The sequence below is a fragment of the Somniosus microcephalus genome, chromosome 4 (genome assembly GCF_052327205.1).
Source record: "Somniosus microcephalus isolate GS21.2 chromosome 4, FLI_Smic_1.0, whole genome shotgun sequence".
Taxonomy (NCBI): Eukaryota; Metazoa; Chordata; class Chondrichthyes; order Squaliformes; family Somniosidae; genus Somniosus; species Somniosus microcephalus.
Genome location: NC_140990.1, coordinates 179,526,322 through 179,548,394, shown reverse-complemented (window position 1 = coordinate 179,548,394; position 22,073 = coordinate 179,526,322). Strand labels below are relative to the sequence as shown.

At 44.5% G+C, this 22,073-nt stretch overlaps 1 protein-coding gene across 1 annotated transcript in view; it reads right to left on the bottom strand.

Annotated features, from left to right (window-relative positions):
• itgb2 (integrin, beta 2) overlaps nucleotides 1–21,199 on the bottom strand; it is a 100,172-nt gene extending 78,973 nt beyond the window's left edge. Inside the window, exon 1 of the mRNA XM_085985541.1 lies at nucleotides 21,097–21,199. The gene's annotated coding sequence lies outside the window, so the exon portion shown is untranslated. The remainder of the gene's footprint in view (nucleotides 1–21,096) is intronic.
• Nucleotides 21,200–22,073: the final 874 nt, after the last annotated feature.

The following is a 22,073-nucleotide window of genomic DNA, read 5'->3' as shown; positions in this document are numbered from 1 at the left end:
CTGAAGAATCATTTGAACCCCACACCGCTGATGTTACCGGAACGATTTAAATTTTATGCGAGAACGCAACTGAAAGAGGAAAGCAACGCGGAGTATTTAATTGAACTGCGTAAGCTAGCGAAATACTGTCAGTTTGGGGAAAGACTGACAGAGGCACTGAGAGACAAATTCGTGTGTGGATTGTCGAAAGAAGGAACACAAAAGCGGTTGCTTGAAGAGAACGATCTTACACTTGATAAGGCTGTCACTATTGCAGCATCGCACGAAGCCGCAGCGAGAGGCACTGCGGAAATGCAGCTGAAGGCAGCGGTACTCAGCGTAGATCAAATGGCTTTGGGTACAACGAAATGTTATCGTTGTGGAAAGACAACACACGATCAGAACCAATGCTGGTTTAAAAACCAGGAATGTAGAAAATGTGGCAAGCTTGGTCACATAGCTAAAGTATGCCGGTCAGGAAAGAAGACCAGCAACAAAAAGTCACCGCAGGAAAAGTGCAGAAAGGTACACAAGGTGGCTAAGAGTTCGGATGAACAGAATTCGGATTCAGACTCCAACAGCAAGGAACTGGGTAGTCTGAGAATTCACAATGTGAGTAAGGAAGCTGACCGACAAACTATCTGGGTCACCCTGCAGATAGCAGGAGTCCAAGTGAAGATGGAATTGGACACCGGATCGGCGTTGACGGTCATGAATAAGCAAGATTACAAAAGGTTATTCACACATATTCCCCTACGGGATACGGAGATAGTATTAAAGACATACACGGGGCAAAGAGTATACCCCATCGGAAAGATAAAAGTCAAGGTGGTACACAAGGGCAAAGAACACCAAGGAATGGACATATATGTACTACCTGAGGGAGGTCCACCACTTCTGGGACGGGAGTGGATCAGGAAAATAAATATGGACTGGCACTCCCTAAAAGCAATAACGGGAGATTCCGGAAAAAAAAAATGTCAAACCTGCACGATTGTCCAGAATATTGGATGAGGGCATATGCAGCAGTGACAGTGACAAAGCAGAGAGTGAGAACTCGGTGAAGACAATCAGCTCAGACTCTGGAACTGATGATGGTAAGACCAGCCCATGTGCAAAAGACAAGTCTAAAATGGACTTGCAGACTAATGATGGAAAAACGAAGGAGTGTATAAATGCTTCAGGAGAGAACAAAGTATCAGAACAGAATTCCACTGAACAACAACAACATAGTTTGACAGAATTCTGAGTCTGTCCAGTCTACAGACATGCACATTTCTGAGGAACACCGGGCTCGAACTCAACTCAATTTCAAACTACAACAGCAATTAGAACAAATGATTCGCCGTTTTGAGCAAGAGATGAATGCAAAGAAATAGTTCTTTGACACGGAGTTGGAGAATCTGGGAAGACAGCAGAAGCAACTGATTGAGAAAATGGATCAGGAACACACAAACCGTCTGCGCGATGAGGCCAAATGAATCAAAGCTGAGCAAGAAAGGGAATATGTCAAATTCATCGATCAGTTGAAAGCTAAGAAGAAAGAGCACCCTTTTGTGAGCAGTGTCAGCAGTAATAAGCCACTCAGGGAATTGGTGGCAGAGGCAAAAGCTGAAGTGATGGAGGAAATAGAAGACAATAGAGAAGAAGCAAAAGATGATGACTCATCTGAACCATCACCCCTACCAGGTCACGCACGTGGTCCCTCCGAACTGAGCCAAATCAGTCTGGAAGTAGAAAAACTTCCCAAGGTACTCGAGCCTTTAGAAGTCAGCAATGCTGGTTCTGAAGTTACGAAAGTTCAAGTTGTTAAGTCCAGTGAAGGACTATTAGATGAGTCACCCCTGCAACGAGAACCTACTACACCACCGAAAACTACTACACCACCGAGACGTTATCCGGACCGAGTCAGGAAGCCTCCAGAGAGACTGAATCTGTGAACTGTTTTTACATGAAGTTGTGTATATATGTTATGTTTAATGGGGAACATATACTGTTAAGCTAAAAAGGGAGGATTGTAGTGTATGTAACCGTTCCACCTTTAAGAGAACTATTTTAAGGGTTGCACTACTTTATCTTGGCTGCTGTATACTGTAATACCGGTGGTGACCACACCGGTATATAAGTGCTGTGTAACGATTTATTGGGCAGTTCCGCCCTGACCTTCGACTAGTAAAGACCTGTTAAAGTTTACTCTTGTGGTCTGTGTAGTAATTCTCACTATAACACACAGACTTAACAAGGACCTGTGGAGAAAAAAAAGAAATACAAAAAAAACTATTATGCTAGCATGTGCTTTTTTGGGCAAAATTCCCAAGCTAAACTTCCCGTGGAAAATTTCCGGAAATGTACCGGAAACTTTCCACCCCTTTGCAACCCTAGTCCTCCTTTGTGAAGACAGAACCAAAATATGTATTTAATTGGTCTGCCATTTCTTTGTTCCCCATTATAAATTCCCCTGATTCTGACTGTAAGGGACCGACGCTTGACTTCACCAATCTTTTTCTCTTCACATAGCTATAAAAGCTTTTACAGCCAGTTTTTATGTTCCCTGCAAGCTTACTTTCATAATCTATTTTCCCCTCTTAATTAATCCCTTTGTCCTCCTTTGCTGAATCCTAAACTGTTCCCAATCCTCAGGTTTGCTGCTTTTTTTGGCCAATTTATATGTCCTCTCTTTGGATCTTATGTTATCCCTAATTTCCCTTGTTAGCCACATGCGGAGCTACACAGATCCCAGGTTTGATTCCTAGATTGTGCTGAGTTAGTTGACCTGAGTTAGGGCAGTGGTAGGGGCATTACAACTGGGCTGCATGTACTTGAGTTAGGCCACGGGAAAACCCAACGAGGTTGTCTGTGCCATCTTGGCTCAGTGGTGGCACTCCCACTTCTGAGTCATATGGTTGTGGGTTCAAGCCCCACTCCAGATACTTGAGCACATAATCCAGGCTGGCGTTTCAGCACAGTACTGGGGAAGTGCTGCACGATCAAAAGTGCTGTCTTTCAAATCAGACGTTAACCCGTCTTCCGTAGTACTATTTGAAGAAAAGAGGAACTCTCCCTGGTGTCCTGGTCAATCATTTATCCCCCAACCAACATCACTAAAAAAAAAAATCTGATCATTTATTTCATTGCTGTTTGTGGGATCTTGCTGTGCGCAAATTGGCTGCCACGTTTCCTACATTACAACAGTGACTACACTTCAAAAGTACTTCATTGGCTGTGAAGCGCTTTGCGACGTACTGAGGTCATGGAAGGCGCTATAGAATGCAAGCTGTTCTTTCTTTCCTGACTATTATTCAGTGAGCCCTGTTGGATAGTACATATGTAGATGTCAAGCAACGACAGAACTGGTCTCAGTCCCAAAGTGAAATACACTACTGGCACTCACTGTCTAGAAAATTCAGAACTGCCACTTGGCTCAGGTTACCAGAGGCATGCTAAGCACCCATGGAATTATACTTCACTGTAAATCGTTAGCTTCCGTACAAGGAGAAAATTGACAAAAGTCTCTATCAAATCATTCAACAGTGTCACACTTACCAACATTTATTAATTTACCAATTTCAATAAGTAACAGATTAATTGCAATTTTTATCTTTGTCACTTTCTTGCCTGAAAATACAATTGTAACAAGTCGATTTTATTTGCTGTTACAATTACACAATACGCATTTCACCACTTACCAACTTCACCCTCACTGCTGGAAATGTAGCAATCACTTCATTATTGCTGCAATCACTTCCAGTCAAGTCTACAGAGTCTTTCCTGCTGCAAGCATAAACCTGATCCTGCAACAGGACTGTAGAATGCAGCAGGATTCAGTAATACTAATGGAATGGCCTAAATCAGAAAGTGTGTTCACCTACAAACAATTGCAGGAGATAACAAGAGTTCATAAACATCTCCTATCCCATTGAAGGCATTGGGCTGGATTTTGTCACGAGCTGGGGTCGTGTAATCCGCTTTTCGTGTTCGCCACCCGATTCTAAATCGATGTGGGAGAATGATGCGATTTTAACTTAAGTGGGCAATTGAGTTCCAGCGTGTGGGAACCCATGGCCCAATTCGTTTTTTGTCTGAAACTCGCCTCCGATGACATCATCATTGCTGCTGCATTTAAGGTCTGCAACAAGCCTTGCTTCTTCTGCAGACTGCCAACCTTTTGGCCTTTCATGTTAGAGGGACCTGGAGGCAGAATAACCAGCGAGAGACCTAGGTCTGCACCCAGGTTTGGTGACGTCGCCCTGCAAGCTTTAGTGGAGGGAGCAAGAGCCAATAAAGAGGTGCTCTTCCCTTCTTCAGGGAGGAAGAAGCCTCCCCAGCAGACCAAGGCTGTGTGGATCCAGGTGGCAGAGGAGGTCAACTCTTTGTCAATAACCCGCAGAACCTGGCTTCAGTGCAGGAAGAGGTTTCATGACCTTCTGCGCACTGGAAAAGTGAGTATGACTTTCCCATCACCCTCAATCTGATCCCCATTGCCTCTCCTCACCAGAACTCAGCTTTAGCAATCTCTTCCTCCACATCCCACTTGACACTGACATCCATGCACCCTTACCCATTCCCTCTCTCTCTATGGTGGAGCGAATGGAGGAGTCTATTGCGAACATGAGCAGAGTCTTTGTGGAGTCATTGGCGCATGAACGCATCACCATGGAAAGGATGGCAACCTCCATGGAGGTGATAAGTTGCCAGAGTGTAGAAAACATGGTGAGTGTTCTGAATAGAATGACATCTCTGGAGGAGCGACGGTCATCTATTGAACAGAGAAACCAGACCTTCATGGAATTCCTTCTGAGTAGGACTGCCAGTGCAGATACAGGCCCCCATGATGTGCAGCAAGGTGCTCTCAAGCCACTTGCAAGCGCTGAGGGGGTCCTGACCCATGAGAGGGAAGTTAGTGGCAGACATCAAGGAAGTGGGGGCTCCTCTCCAAGTGCTCACACTTCCATGCCACTGCAGAGCCCCACCAGAGTCCACACCCAACTGAGATCGGCGTCTCAGCCCCTGCACAGCCGCAGGAGCAGCAGACTGTTGGCGAGCTCTCACAGGTTCGCAACCCCAGAGGATGCCTGCCAAAGGTGTCGAGACAGGAGCAGCAAGAAACTGAGCAAGGGGCCTCCACATCTGCTGAAGCCACAGGGGAAACATCACGTAGGCGCACGCGTAAGAGAAAGATACTGCACAAATAGTCACAAGGGTAGTCACTTGGGTGAAATTTGATGTTTAATGTTAAAAAGCCATCAGATGGTTACTGTAAATAAAAAATCTGATGGCTACTGCTGCAGTTGTGGTGTATGTCATTTCACGAATGGGATTTCCACATTGAGGGCTTACGATTACTTGCAATTGTCAGTATGGTGGTCAAATTGTTAGGAATCCGCTGGTTCTTGGCCATTGTCGAAGCTCTGGCAAGAAGCTGCGAGGCAAAAGTGCTCGACTGGCTAGGTTAAGCAAAAGATGTGTGTTCCTTGCATCCTGGGCAGCAATATTCTCGCGTACTGCTGCCACTGGTTGATGGGCCTCTGCAAGATGTTCTTTTTCGCTCTCCTCCTCCTCCTGCTCATCTGAGGAGGATATGTGAGGAGCCACTTGGTCCTCAGGAATCTGCAAGTCACGACGCTGTGCCATGTTGTGAAGTGCACAGCAAACCACGACGATTCTGGAGACCCTAGCGCTCCTGTTGTTGCTGCTGTTGTTCATGGTTCTGCTGGTGCCGCGGCTGGTCTTCGTCCTCATCTAATGTCCAGAAGGGAAGGAAATAAATGGCTCCCATGCTTCTGGTATATGCCTCAGTTGAGGAAGCGCTCAGTCAAGGTGGCGAGAGGGGTTTCCCAAGAGGTCACATTGGAGATGGGTGTCAGGCTCCAAACTTCCACAGCTGTGGTTATGCCTTCTAAAAGTTCCCCCAGACCTGAGACAACAAAGTCCTGCCACCTGCAAATGATGGCTGATCAAATATCCTATTTAATGGTGGAGCTGCAGCTAATAGTCAGCAATCCAATTGTGCTCCCGCCAGGTTTCACCGTCGTGTTTCAGAGCAGGCGTGCTTCACGTCGGAAAAGGGTTAAAATCACAAAGGCCTTTCAAAATGGGATGATAGAGGCAATTTAGTGCTTGTTAAGGGCCTATCCCGCCTCTTGGAGGCGGGACAGAGACGGGAACAGTAAACACGATTTCTTGAAAATTGCTTGGAGGCGGATGGAGGCAGGGTTGGGCTCGCCCGCCACTTTTTGCAATTTTAACACCTGCCTTCACAGCCCTGGGAAATTTGAGCCCATAGAGTCTGCAGCCTATATATTTATATAGAGATATACACATTTACACAGAGAGAGAGACTTGCTAATACAGGTACCTAGAGTTAACATGTAAACACCTAAAGAAACCACCATTTTGATGTATATCCTGTTAGCATTCTGTGAGAAAGTTCTGCACAAGTTCCTTGTTCAGAGGTCATTTTGAGGTCAATGAGAATTTTTGTGCATTTTGTTTTATGAAATATGAAGCGCAATTTCCCACAGAATAATTTTATCAATAAAACTGGCTGGCCATATCTGGTCAATAATAAAAAGCAGGCAATTGTTGCAATAAAATGTAAAAGGCAACAACTTTGTGAACCCCTGCATTTACACTCAAAGTCAATCAGATAGGAATTAGCAATCTTAATCTTTTTATATACACGTAACATAGCAGGGTTTCACAGGATAAAAAGCCACTATCTGATATTTTGTGAACTATGGCAGACATTCTGTGCAGTGCAGGTATTACAAACTGATCGCATCAGCAGTCATTTTGTCTGTGCCACGATGGAAACCAACAGAGAATTTACATAGCAAGTGCCTGGCCACTCAATAGCTCCACCATGTCACCCAATCCAATCAATAGATAATATATTTGCATAAATGGGAAAATGAATGTCACTGCATGACAAATACTGGTTATTGTGCACGAAAAATGGTTTCCTTCTTCCATCAAATAGAATTATACATGAAATTACGCCCAAGTGTTTTTTTTTAATGAATCCAAGCAATGTTGATATCTTTCAATCATTATCAGGAAGCGCCAGGGGATGAAAACAAATTCTTTTGAATTAGAGCTAGAAAAGAGACTCACTGAGTGATTGCACTCTATTCTCATTGACAGGTTGTAGAAGCAATTTTTAATCTGTAAATACCCGGGATGAACAAAGCTGACAGTGCATCCAGTGTAACACCCATTAGCAGGACGTGTTATCAATATTTCATAGTCATTTCGACATTCAAAAACTTACTACTGCAAAGTACTCTACTACACTCAGTTACCAGAAAATTACATGGTTGGTATAGATGAAGGCAAGCCAAAACACAACCAACAACACTGTAATGCATTTTTAAAAAACAACGTTCTGCTACTGTTGCTACGTGCTCAAAATAGTCAACGTTCCCTTGATAGCTCCATGGGCAAATGCACCACCCTGGTGTGGCACTGAGGCACACAGACCAGGGCAATCTCAGGGTATTTGCTGAGATAACTGATCTCAGTTGGAGCAGCAGTAGGGTTGCAAAAATTGAATTAAGCACCCGTAGGCTAAGGAGGAGAAAAATATCAAGTAGAGCCAATATGACCCAATAATGCCTGCTGGGAAGCTTGTACATGTGAATATCAAGCGAGTGCAGGATCAGGTTCAGCTATGAGGCCCTATATGGTTAAATGCCAGCATTTACTGTCTAGGTTCACACATGAAGAATGACCACTTGTGTGAGATACCAGAGAACTGCTGGTGCACGTAGAAACCATTGCACAACATGAGTTAGGGAGAAAATTGGAAGTCTGTTATTTTAAACAAACAAACTTGGATTCATCTAGCACCTTTCAGTCTTAGTATGTCCCAAAGTGCTTCACAGCCAATGATTTACTTTTGAAGTGTAATCACTGCTGTTTTGTAGGTAAATGTAAGCCAATTTGCCCGAAGCAAGGTCCCACATACAGCAATGAGATGCATGACCAGTTGATCTGTTTTTGGTGGTGTTGGTTGAGTGATAAATGTTGTCATCACCATGAAAAATCCCCTACTCTTCTTCCAATAGTATCAGGCAAGGGTAATAAGGGTTACGGAACCAAGGTGGTTAAATGGAGTTAAGATACAGATCAGCCATGACCCAATTGAATGGTGAAACAAGCTCGAGGGGCTGTATGGCCTACTCCTGTTCCATGGGGATCTTTATGTGCTCAAGTCCTTGGAAATAAACATATAAACTTTCAATGGCCGATTTTAACTCCCAGCAGGAAGCCGGCGGAAGTGAATGGCAATGCCTTGTGGGAATCGTCATCGGAACGCCCAGCTGATTTTAACTGCTGGGCCTCATCTGAATTTGAACATTACAGCTGGAAAGTGGTAGCTGGTCAGCAGGCTGGGGACGAAAACATCTGCACCAAGAGAAATCAGCCAGCAGCAAGCTAAGTCTGGGGGCAGGATGGGAGGTGGTGGTGTTATGAGGGTCTCACAGACCTGGTAGGATTGAGGGAGCCTAGGTTGGCAGAGGCCAAAACCTTCCTTGTGGAAAAACTAAGGAATGTTTTGCAACTTACCTCAGAGGGGCTTGCTGGCTTCCCGACAGCTTTACCCGGCGGTGCGCTTTCAGGAGTGAGCTAAAATTCCCTCGGGGGTCTCATATCATGGAACCCACATTTGCATTTATTAATGAGGCTCCTGCCAGAGTCCAGCAGGAGACTCATCCGCTGCCAAAACCACCGGTGTTAAAATGGGGAAATCAGCAGGAAATGGGACCTGCTCCATTTTAACTGTGTGAAGGAATAAGCCCTATTCAGAAAAAGACACCAATCTATGAAAGTATTCTGGCCTTATTAAAACAGGACAAACTGGGTCTGGAAATCTAGAAACCCAACAATGGAGAAGCTGTCTTCTCTTCTTAGGCAGTCCCTCGGAACCGAGGATCACTCGCTTCCACATTAAAAATGAGCTCGCAGGTGACTGATGAGCCCAATGCGGGACCTACAGTCTCTGTCACAGGTGGGGCAGACGGTGGTTGAAGGGGCGGGTGGGTGGGGTGCTTGGGTTGACGTGCGCTGCCAGCGCTTGGCTTCCGCTTGCTCCCGGCAAAGAGACTCAAGGTGTTCGGCACCTTTCCGGATGCTTCTCCTCCACTTTGTGCAGTCTTGGGTCAGGGATTCCCAGGTGTCGGTGGGGATGTTACACTTTTTCAAGGCTTTGAGGGTGTCCTTGAAGCGTTTCCTCTGCCCACCTGGGGCTCTCTTGCCGCGCCGGAGCTCCGAGTAGAGCGCTTGTTTTGGGAGTCTCGTATCGGGCATGCAGACAATGTGACCCGTCCATCGGAGCTGATCGAGCGTGGTCAAAGCTTCGATGCTGGATGCTGGGGATGTTGGCCTGAGCAAGAACACTGACGTTGGTGCGCCTATCCTGCCAATGGATTTGCAGGATCTTGCGGAGGCAGCGTTGGTGGTACCTCTCCAGTGCTTTGAGGTGCCTGCTGTACATGGTCCATGTCTCTGAGGCATACAGCAGGGCGGGTATCACTGCTGCTCTGTAGACCATGAGCTTAGTGCCGGGTTTGAGGTCCTGGTCTTCAAACACTCTCTTCCGAAGGCTGCACTGGCACACTGAAAGCTGTGTTGGACTTCGTCGTCGACGTCTGCCCTTGTTGACAGTAGGCTCCCGAAAGTGGTCCACGTTGTCCAAGGCCTTGTCGTAGACTTTGATAATCGGGGGGCAGTACTGTGATGGGGGCAGGTTGGTAGAGGACCTTTGTCTTACGGATGTTTAGTGTAAGGCCCATGCTCTCGTACGCTTCGGTGAAGATGTTGACGATGGTATGGAGTTCGACCTCCGAGTGAGCACAGACGCAAGCGTCATCTGCATACTGTAATTCGATGACAGAGGATGGGATGACCTTGGATCTGGACTGGAGGCGACGGAGGTTGAGAAGCTGTATTGTTAACAGCATTCAGGCTATTGGGATAAGATAAGTTGTTGACACTGAATCAATAACCTTATTGAAACAGGAGGTTGGTTAGAGGCTCCTGAAATCTGAAGCTTTGGAAAGAGCACAATGGTACACCCTTTTGAGGTTTTCTAAATTACACTTCGGAAAGAAACACATGCCTTCGTAAAAATGACATCAAGTAAAAGAAACACCTGCTGTCAAACCGTTTGTGTTGAACCTGGAACACCTAGACAGACATAATTCTGTGTTGCAAGCAGCTGAGGTGACTAAGAATTGCATAGATCACCCTGGTTGAGGTGTTTTAATTTACACGTCGTAAAAAGACAAACAGAAGACTTTGGAAAGAATGACATCAAATAAATGCACCTGCTGTTACATTGGAATACCTAGAGGAGAGGAGAGACATAATTCTGTGTTGCTACCAGCTGAGGTGACTGTAAGAATAGCAGGGGTCAGCAGAAAAATTACTAAAGATAATTAGCTTACATCAGCAGAAAACTTCAAAAGAAATACCACTGAAAAAGGATATAAATATTGAACTTTCAAATGGGGTTATAGTCTCGCTGTAAAGGGGCAAAGCGATTCTCAAGCTTCAGAGGCGGCTCTGTAAGTCTACAACTCTTTGTACCTCGGGGATCAAGGTATTGTACTGTATTTGATTTTGGTGGATATCCTGGAATAAAGACTAAGAACTGTAAAAATGTAGCGATGTTAAAGATCTGATAATAAGAATTGTAAGCTCTCTCTTTTTGGAACTGTTAATGTTGCGATTGAAACACCTGCTGTAATTACATGTCAGTTCTTTAATAAATTATATATTTTTAGAATTGTCTCACGTAATACTTCTGTATCAAACTAGCGAACTCAATCTCTGTACACTCTTTGGTGAGGAGTTGCAGAATTCTGGGGGAGTTATCCGGACCCTCATAATATCCGGAACGTTACAGTCGAGCTAAACTTATTAAAAGTGCTATCTGGAGGACGGTAACATCTTCAGGTTGTTCCTTTCCTTTAGGAAGAGATGGTCCAGACCTTCAGACCCAATTAAGCGTCTTTAGGATTCGGCTACCTCAAACTTTAGTTGAAAGTGAACGTCTGGGGAATACGCCTGATCTGGGGTAGCCCTAAAGGGGCTAGGACTAGTAATAATCCCTTCAACTGCTCCTCTGCTCCTTTCCCATGGATCGGGGAAAGTTAAAATTCCCCCTTCAGTGTCTGATTTCGAATCATAAACCCATAGAAGTTAACAGCGCCGAAGGATGTCATTCGGTCCATCATGTCTGTGCTGACCCTTTGCTCGAGCATTCCAAAACTAATTCCAATGCCCTGCTTTATATCCAAAGCCGTGTAACTTCCCCTGCTTCAGATAGTTATCCATTTTTCCCTTTAAAAAATGAAAGTCTTTCCTTCAACTACTCCCTGTGGTAAAGTATTCAATGTTCCATCAACTCTCTGCATAAAAGGAATTTCTCCTTGCCTCTCTCCTCACTCTCTTAGTGAAAATTTTAAATAGATGATCACTTGTCAATGATTTTCCAACCAGAGGAAATATTCTTTCCCTAGATATCCTGCCAAAACCTTCATACTTTTAAAAGCCTCTATTAAATCTCCTTTAAACCTTCTCTACTGCAGTGGAAATAGTCCCATTATAGAAACATAGAAGATAGGAGCAGGAGTAGGCCATTCAGCCCTTCGAGCCTGCTCTGCCATTCAATGAGATCATGGCTGATCATCCAAATTCAGTACCCTGTCCCTGCCTTCTCCCCATATCTCTTGATCCCTTTAGCCTTAAGAAATATATCCAACTCCTTTTTGAATATATTTAATGAACTGGCCTCCACCGCCCTCTGTGGCAGAGAATTCCACAGGTTCACCACTCTCTGGGTGAAGAAATTCCTCCTCATTTCAGTCCTAAATGGCTTACCACTTATCCTTAGACTATGACCCCTGGTTCTGGACTCCCCGGCCATCATAAACATCCTTCCTGCATCTAGTCTGTCCAGGCCTGACAGAATTTTATAGGTTTCGATGAGATCCCCTCTCAATCTTCTAAACTCCAGTGAGTATAAGCCCAATCGACACAATCTCTCCTCATACGTCATTCCTGCCATCCCAGGTATCAGCCTGGTGAATCTTCGCTGCACTCCTTCCATGGCAAGAACGTCCTTCCTCAGGTAAGGCGACCAAAACTGCACACAATACTCAAGGTGTGGTCTCACCAAGGCCCTGTACAACTGTAGCAAGACATCCTTGTTCCTGTACTCGAACTCTCTTGCTACGAAGGCCAACATACCATTTGCCTTCTTAACCGCCTGCTGCACCTGCATGCTTACCTTCAGTGACTGGTGCACAAGAACACCCAGGTCTCTTTGCACTTCCCCTTCTCCCAATCCATTGCCATTCAAATAATAATCTGCCGTCCTGTTTTTGCCACCAAAGTGGATAACCTCACATTTATCCACATTAATGTGCATTTGCCATGTTTCTGCCCAATCACCCAATCTGTCCAAATCGTACCAGAGTTTCTCAACATCCTCCTCACAGCTTACCCTCCCACCCAGCTTTGTGTCGTCTGCAAATTTGGAGATATTACATCCAATTCCCTCGTCCAGATCATTAATATATATTGTGAACAGCTGGGGTCCTAGGACCGATCCTTGCGGTACCCCACTAGTCACTGCCTGCCACTCGGAAAACGACCCGTTTATTCCAACTCTCTGCCTTCTGTCCGCCAACCAGTTCTCTATCCAAGTCAATACCTTGCCCCCAATCCCATGTGCCTTAATTTTGCACGCTAATCTCTTCTGTGGGACCTTATCGAAAGCCTTCTGAAAGTCCAAATACACCACATTCACTGGTTCTCCCTTATCTATTTTACCAGTTACATCCTCAAAAAACTCCAGTAGATTAGTCAAGCATGATTTACCTTTTGTAAATCCATGTTGACTTTGTCCGATCCTGTCACTGCTTACCAAGTGCTCTGCTATTACATCTTTTATAATAGATTCTAGCATTTTCCCCACTACCGATGTCAGGCTTACCGGTCTATAATTCCCTGCTTTTTCTCGACCACCTTTTTTGAATAGTGGGGTAACATTAGCTACCCTCCAATCCATGGGTACTGTTCCAGAGTCTATTGAGTTCTGGAAGATGACCAGCAATGCATCGACTATTTCTAGGGCCACTTCCTTAAGTACCCTGGGATGTAGATTATCAGGCCCTGGGGATTTATCGGCCTTCAGTCCCATCAATTTTCCTAACACCATTTCCCTACAAATACTGATTTCTTTCAGTTCCACCCTTTCATCAGGCCCTATGTTCCCCGGCATCTCTGGGAGGTTATTTGTGTCCTCCTTTGTGAAGACAGAACCAAAGTATGAATTTAGTTGGCCTGCCAACTAAGTCTCTTCTCACAACTTTGATTTTCCATCCCAATTTAGATGTTTCCAGATAGCCCAGTGAAAAAAAGGACTCCTCTGATCCAAAACCAGATGGGTGACATCTCTATTTATAACATACACACAGACACATGCTCCCAAGCCTGTACAGCAGGCATTTCTTTGTGTAATCATTGTTACAACAACATTTTGTATTCCTTTATTAACAGAAGAAAATGCATTTCAAACTTTCTCCCCAACTATGTAACACATTTCAATATTTTGCCTTGTCTTCCCAGTTCTGTTACTTTGCTTCTCAATCTTTGTATTACGGTGTCAGCCTTGGCTCATCTGAGACATTCAAAGCCAGCAATTTTTATACTAAACTCCTAAAATCAATCAGTTTACTCACATATAATTTGCAGTTACAAATGAGGTTAACTGTAAGTTAATTTTTCCAATAGTAAAATATGCAAGTACCTGTCATAGATACTTCAGACAAGTATCAGTGTTTTTCAGCTTGGCTTACTGGTAGCACTCTTGCCTCAGAATCAGAAGGTTGTGAGATTAAGCCCCACTCAAAGACTGGAGTACATAGTCTAGGTTGGTGCTTCAGTGCTGTACCGAGAGAGTACTGCATTTTTGGAGCTGCTGTTTTTCAGATGATATGATGGTAACCTGAGGGGCCAGCTGCCTGGTTACAGAGATGTGAAAGCTCACTCTCTTGCACATAAGAACATAAGACGTAGGAGCAGGAGGAGGTCATTTGGCCCCTTGAGCCTGCTCCGCCATTCAATAAGATCATGGCTGATCTGATCTTGGCCTCAACTCCACTTCCCTGCCCACTCCCCATAACCCTTGACTCCCTTACCTTTCAAAAGTCTGTCTATCTCCACCTTAAATATATTCCATGACCCAGCCTCCACAGCTCTCTGGGGAAGAGAATTCCAAAGATTCACGACCCTCTGAGAAGAAAAAATTCCTCTTCATTTCCGATTTAAAAGGGGGCCCCTTATTCTGAAATTATCCCCCCAGTTCTAGATTCTCCCACGAGGGGAACATCCTCTCTGCATCTACCCTGTCAAGCCCCTTCAGAATCTTATATGTTTCAATAAGATCACCTCTCATTCTTCTAAACGCCAGTGAGTATAGGCCCAACCTGCTCAACCTTTCTTCATAAGACAACCCCTTCATCTCCAGAATCAACCTCGTGAACCTTCTCTGAACTGCCTCCAATTCAAGTATATCCTTCCTTAAATAAGGAGACCAAAACTGTACGCAGTACTCCAGGTGTGGTCTCACCAACACCCTGTACAGCTGTAACAGGACTTCCCTACTTTTATACTCCATTCCCTTTGCAATAAAGGCCAACATTCCATTTGCCTTCCTAATTACTTGCTGTACCTGCATGCTAACTTTTTGTGATACATGTACAAGGACCACCAGATCCCTCTGTACCTCAGCATTTTGCAATCTCTCCCCATTTAAATAATAATTTGCCTTTTTTATTTTTCCTACCAAAGTGGATAACCTCGCATTTTCCCACATTAAACTCCATTTGCCAGATTTTTGCCCACTCACTTAGCCTATCTATATCCCTTTGGAGATTCTTTGCGTCCTCCACACAATTTGTTTTCCCACCTATCTTTGTATCATCAGCAAATTTGGCTACATTACACTCAGTCCCTTCATCCAAGTCATTAATATAGATTGTAAATAGTTGAGGCCCCAGCACCGATCCCTGCGGCACCGCACTAGTTACAGTTTGCCAACCTGAAAATGACCCATTTATCCCGACTCTGTTTTCTGTTAGTTAGCCAATCCTCTATCCATGCTAATATAATACCCCCAACCCAGTCAGCTCTTATCTTGTGTAGTAACCTTTTATGTGGCACCTTATTGAATGCCTTCTGGAAATCCAAATACACATCTACTGGTTCCCCTTTATCCACCCTGCTCGTTACATCCTCAAAGAACTCCAGCAAATTTGTCAAACGTGATTTCCCTTTCATAAAGCCATGCTGACTCTGCTTGACTATATTATGATTTTCTAAATGTCCTGCTATCACTTCCTTAATGATGGACTCCAGCATTTTCCCAATGACAGATGTTAGGTTAACTAGTCGATAGTTGCCTGCTTTCTGTCTCCCTCCTTTCTTAAATAGAAGTGTTACATTTGCGGTTTTCCAGTCCGCTGGGACCGCTCAAGAATCCAGGGAATTTTGGTAGATTACAACCAATGCATCCACTATCTCTGCAGCTACCTCTAAAGACCCGAGGATGCAGGCCATCGGGTCCAGGGGACTTGTCTACCTTTAGTCCCATTAGTTTGCCTAGTACTTTCTAGTGATAGTGATTGCTTTAAGTTCCCACCCCACTACCTGAAAAGTCATTTATCTCACCATTTGCTATTTGCAAATTGGCTACGGTGCAATTACAATTCAAAAGCAATTAATCGGATGTGAAACACTTTGATATATCCTGAGAAGTAAAAAAGTGCTATAATATATGCAAATAGATTAGTCACACTGATAAGTCTGACTGACTTGTCACGTGAGCACAGTCTCCTTGAATCATTTGTTTATGTCAGAAATACTTGTTTAAAGAGTAAGCGTCTAAAAAAAAACTTGTTTTAAAGATACGCCATTGTCAAATCATAAAACCCAGAAGTATTCTATTTATTAAGCAAACCCATTTCCTGGCTGGCAATGCTCAGAGTAAGCATGGAAATTCCTAAACTTCTCAGATAGGTTAAATAAGTTATTAACAGCACTAGCACCTCCAGGGAATCTCCCCGCAGTGAGTTTTTAACATCTCATCTCACATAGTGTGTAGTTCAAGTATCTCCTAATATGACAGTAATAATCTGTCCTGATGTTTCCCCCTCACTCTCCTTTTGCCACTGGTAATTGGACTTTTAGAAAAACCTATTAATTCAGTTTAAGAGCTCCTGGTGTAACGGTTGCAGTTTGTCACAATAAACTGTGCCATCAACGTGTTAAAAAGCTACTCACCTCCTGAAAATTATAAAACAAATTAAATTATTTTAATTGTTTCTCATGTTAATTTCAATAAATCTGAAATATTGTCAATTTCCATCTATCATTGTGCTTTAGTGTCAGTGTGGTTAAGTAATGATACTCTGTCTTTGAATCAAAAGGTTGTGGGTTTCAGCCCCATTCCAGGACTTGAACACCTAATCTAGGCTAAGACTTCAGTCCAGTACTGATAGAGTACTGCGTTATGGGAGATGCCACCTTCCAGATGAAATATTAAACTGAGGTCCCATCTGCCAGTTGAAGTGGACATAAAGAAATCCTGTTGTACTTTTTCAATAAAGAGCAGGGAGATCGCCTAATGTCCTGGCCAGCATTTATTCCTCAACCAACTCCAACAAAAACAGATTACCTACTTACTCATCTCATTGCTATTTGTGGGACCTTGCTGTGTGCAAATTGGCTGCCAGATTTCCTTCATTACAACAGTGACCACACTTCAAATGTACTTCATTGGCTGTAAAGCGCTTTGGGACATCCCATGGTTATGAAAGGCACTATATAAATACATTCCTTTTTTCTTAATAAATGTAGTTTAGTTAAACATTGAGTTCATAGTGGTTTGATTTACTTTTGGATCAAAGTTATTGTTTAGTTCATCTTTTTAAAGCTAATTATCCAACTAATCGGTTGGATGACTGACCCATTGGACCCCACAAGGATTTTACAGCTGGTACTGACCAGGGATTGTACGCCTGGGGGGTCAGCACTGATCAGGTTTCCACCCCTCCCAAAGCACTGAAACAACCCTAAACAAGATCATGAATGTTGTTCACTGTGACTGTGATCATTATGCATTCTCCCTCTTCCTCCTTGGCCTCTCTGTAGCCTTCAACACAGTCAATCACAAAATCCTCTAATGTCTCTCCTCCATTGTCCAGATTTGTGTGACTGCCGTTGCTTGGTTCCACACTTACCTATCCAACCGTAGCCAGAACATCTAAAGCAATTACTTCTCTTTCCACCACACTACCACCCTTTCAGGCAGTGAGTTCCAGACCCCCACCACCCTCTGGGTGAAAAAAGTTCTCCTCAACTCCCCTCTAATCCTTCTACCAATTACATTAAATCTATGCCCCCTGGTTATTGACCTCTCTGCTCGGGGGGGAATAGGTCCTTCCTATCCACTCTATCTAGGCTCCTCATAATTTTGTACACCTCAATCAAGTTTCCCCTCAGCCTCCTCTGTTCCAAAGAAAACAACCCCAGCCTATCCAATCTTTCCTCATAGCTAAAATTCTCCAGTCCTGCAACATCCTCGTAAATCTCCTCTGTACCCTCTCTAGTGCAATCACATCTTTCCTGTAATGTGGTGACCAGAACTGTACGCAGTACTCTAGCTGTGGCCTAACTAGTGTTTTATACAGTTCAAGCATAACCTCCCTGCTCTTATATTCTATGCCTCAGCTAATAAAGGAAAGTATCCCGTATGCCTTCTTAACCACCTTATCTACCTGTCCTGCTACCTTCAGGGACCTGTGGACATGCACTCCAAGGACCCTCTGTTCTTCTACACTTCTCAGTGTCCTACTATTTATTGTGTATTCCCTTGCCTTGTTAGCCCTCCCCAAATGCATTACCTCACACATCTCCAGATTGAACCTAAGCTGAATTTCCTACTTTATATCCTCTCCATCACAAAGATTGCCTACTTCCTCTGTAACATTGCCTGCCTCCATTGCTACTTCAACCTATCCTAAACCCTCATCTGTGCTTTTATTCATCCCCAGACTCAACTACTCAAATGCTCTCTTGGCCAGTCTCACATTCGCCACCCTCTACAAACTTAAGCTCATCCAAAACTCTGCTGTCCGTAGCCAGTCTCACACCAACTAACACTCGCCATTCACATCCATTCTTACTGACCTACACTGACTCCTACTCACCCAACACCTCAAAAAACCAATTCTCGCCCTTGTGTATAAATACTACCATAGTGTCACCCCTCCCTATCTCATTAACCTCTTCCAGCCTTACAAACCTCCTCCCTGCCGAACTCTCTGTTCCTCTGATGCCAGCCTCTTGTTGACTCTCCCACACTTCACTCTTGCATTGGCGACCTTAGCTTCAGCCACATAGGTCCCACTCTCTGGAATTCCCTCCCTAAACCCTTCTGTCTTTTCACCTCCCTTCTCCTTTAAAACTCTCCATAAAACCTACCTCTTTCACCAAGCTTTTGGTCACCCCCATCTAATCTTTCTTTAGCTCAGTGTCCACTTTGGGAGGTTTTTCTATGTTAAAGACACCATCTACATGCAAGTTGCTGTTGCTATGGCTACGAGTTAACACTGATCAGGATACCATGGAGCTCTGTGCTGGAACTGATCAGGGATCATGAAGCTGTACCAAAAATTCACAAAGATAGAAACTGTTGTGCCACGACAGACTCCCAGAAGTACGAGCCAATATGCTTAGAAGAGACACCGCAGATTTTGTTTTGTTTTGAAGCAACTTCAAGTTTGTAATATTTAAAATGTAAAATAGGCAATATAACTTCAGCTGAACCTGCAGGTGTCATTTTATATCAGGTGAACCCAGTCTTACAGTACTTAAAAATGTAATCTTCAGAAGCGCCCCCAGGTCACCCAATGAATGTTCTTCTTAAAATTCATAATAATGTTCGTAAAAAACATTACAAGACAGATGGCTCTTAACAAAAACAACTTGCATTTACAGAACGCCTTTAATGGCCCAGTAATTCCAGGCACAACGCGTCAGTACGGACGGGGTACTCGTGTGTGCCCGGAGGAATTGCCGGTTTTCAGCATGCACAGCGCATGCGCTGAAAACCGGCATTTCCTGTCCTCTGACCCAAGGGGTTAAAAGGCAGAGCGCGCGCGACTGCACAGGCAGCGCAATTCCTTTTTTTTTTCCAGAGTTGCGCACGTGTAAAGGCCTCCGGTCTTTACGCGTGGAAAAACCAGACTAAGTATTTAGTTTTTCAGGTAAGTGGGCTTTTAGTACAATGTAGAATTTTTTTTTCCACAGGTTTGTTATTTTTAAAGAATTTACAGTAAGATAAGTTTAGTTTTAGACCCTATTTAAAAAAAAAAAAAATTTTTCAAAAAATTGATTAATTGTTTAAAACATTTTTAAAAACTTATTTATAGTTAATATAATCAGTGTGATGTTTTTTAAAATTTTATTTAAAGTTAAAGTAGTATTTTGGCAGCCCATACTTTTCATGAGTTTGACAGCTCTTACTGTCAAACTCATGAATGAGTTTCCCCTCCCCTGATTGGCTGCACAGTGCTCACCTGATCCCAGCCGGCACATCGCACTAACTACGCCGCTGGATCAGGTTAGCACAGCGCGCCGACAGCTGAACCGGGCCTGTGACAGGAAATGCAAGCAGGCCCGGGCTTCAGATGTCGGCGCGCAGGGTGAGTGCAGATCGGGGGCTTGCACGCGCGGCAAGCCCCCGATCCTAATTTCAGGGCCATTGTAGTACAACGTCCCAAGGCGCTTCACAGGAGTGTAATCAGACAAAATCTGACACCAAGCCACATAAGGAGATATTGGGACAGATGACCAAAAGCTTGGTCAAAAAGGTAGGTTTTAAGGAGCGGTTTAAAAGAGAAGGAAGAGGCGGAGAAGCTTAGAGAGGGAATTCCAGAGCTTAGGGCCTAGGCACGACCAACCAATGATGGAGCGATGAAAATCAGGGGTGCGCAAGAGGCCAGATTTGGAGGAGCGCAGAGATCTCGGAGGGTTATAGGGCTGGAGGAGATTACAGAGGTAGGGAGTGGCAAGGCCATGGAGGGATTTGAAAACAATGATGAGAATTGTAAAATCGAGGCATTGCTGGACTGGGAGCTAATGTAACTCAACGAGTACAGGGGTGACGGGTGAACAGGACTTAGTGTGAGTTAGGATACAGGCAGCAGATTTTGCTTTCCTGAGCTGAGAGCTCAATGGGACAGTGTAACTCAGTGCTGCCCATTGGCACAGCCCTCAAAACTACCATTGTAAAACCGATTGATACTGTAACTGCACCAAATTTCCACACAGACACTATTCAACACAAAATGGAGCTGGCATAGATAAGAGCTAGCACCTGCATTAAGTCAGAGCTGTCAACATCAGAGAAATGCTAGGAGTGAGATTTAGGATCAAACAGAGTGAGACAGGTTGCAAACTCATTCAAACAAAGGAAACTGTTTATTTTTAAGTAAGATGCAGCAAAAGAGGTTACATTTTTAAACCAAAATGAGTTGTCTAGTACCAAATGATTGATACCTGACATGCACACACAGTTGATATAGGTTGCACCTGACATTGGGTTTTAGCACAGGCAGAAGATTATATAATGGTTCACAGGAGATAGAAGGTAGCACGAAAGATTCGGAGAAATCGGAGCTGACACAGGGCTCGCACCCAGAGGAGCCGGGGCTCGGGGCTCGCACCCAGAGGAGTCGGGGCTCGCACCCAGAGGAGCCGGGGCTCGGGGCTCGCACCCAGAGGAGCCGGGGCTCGCACCCAGAGGAGCCGGGGCTCGGGGGCTCGCACCCAGAGGAGCCGGGGCTCGGGGGCTCGCACCCAGAGGAGCCGGGGCTCGGGGGCTCGCACCCAGAGGAGCCGGGGCTCGGGGCTCGCACCCAGAGGAGTCGGGGCTCGCACCCAGAGGATCTGAGGCTGACGATAACCACGAGGATTAGTAGAAACATTTAGTGACATAAAGGGTTCGTTTCCATTCACTGCAATAAAGATTTGGTTACTTACTCAACTGGAGCCCTTCAACCTACTACCGCACTTACTCCTTCCGTAACAGTCTACTACTTAGTTTTCACTTCGAACACACCCACTTCCCTCGATTTGTTGGAGGAAGTGAATTGCGAAGATTATTCGCGGAAGTGCAGATGACCTGTTCTAACTCCAAACTGAGCGGAATCCATCCCTGGCAAGGGGCCAAGCAGAAGTGGCGAGAAGAGAACGTCCAATGCAGATTACAGCGAGTTTTTTTGTTTGGTATTCGATCGATAAGAGAATCAGAGAGGTCTTGTGTTTATTTCTATATATCCCGAATAGTTCTTCACTCAGAACTTTTTTTTCGTGTATTTCTTATTTTTTTACCTCTCCGACGTGACACTATCCAGATGGATAACACCTGTCAGCACCACGGTCAATACCAAGCCATGGCCAGCAGCAATACCACGAACCACACCAATCTCACTGCCAACCCTCATGCCCTGGCATTTTTTTACACCAAACCTCAGCAAATTGCCAAACTCTGTGTCACCTGGAAAAAGTCATCAACACCATCAACATTGCTGCTGTATTCCAACCCTAGTTTGCATTCTCCACCCCAATCCCAAGAAGCCTTCCCAGATTAGCAACGCTCTCCCTTGTGGTCTATTTCCAGCTGTTGTGATGGTCAAAATCAACTTTCAAAAACAAGGTGCTCCCGGTGGAGAACTTAGAATGTCGTTTCACAAGATCACAATGTAAATAGAGATGAGGAGGGCCAGTCCACTATCTTAAAAAAAACCTCCAGTCCCCATCCTAGCATCCAACTGCCTCTTACATGACTGCACGGCTTTTGCCTCCACAATCCTACCTGGATTTTAATTCCAAGAGTCAACAACAACTTGTATTTATATAGCACCTTTAAAGTAGTAAAAGGTCCGAAGGTGCTTCACAGGAGTATTACAAGACAAAAAATTGACACCGAGCCACATAAGAACTTAGGGCAGATGACC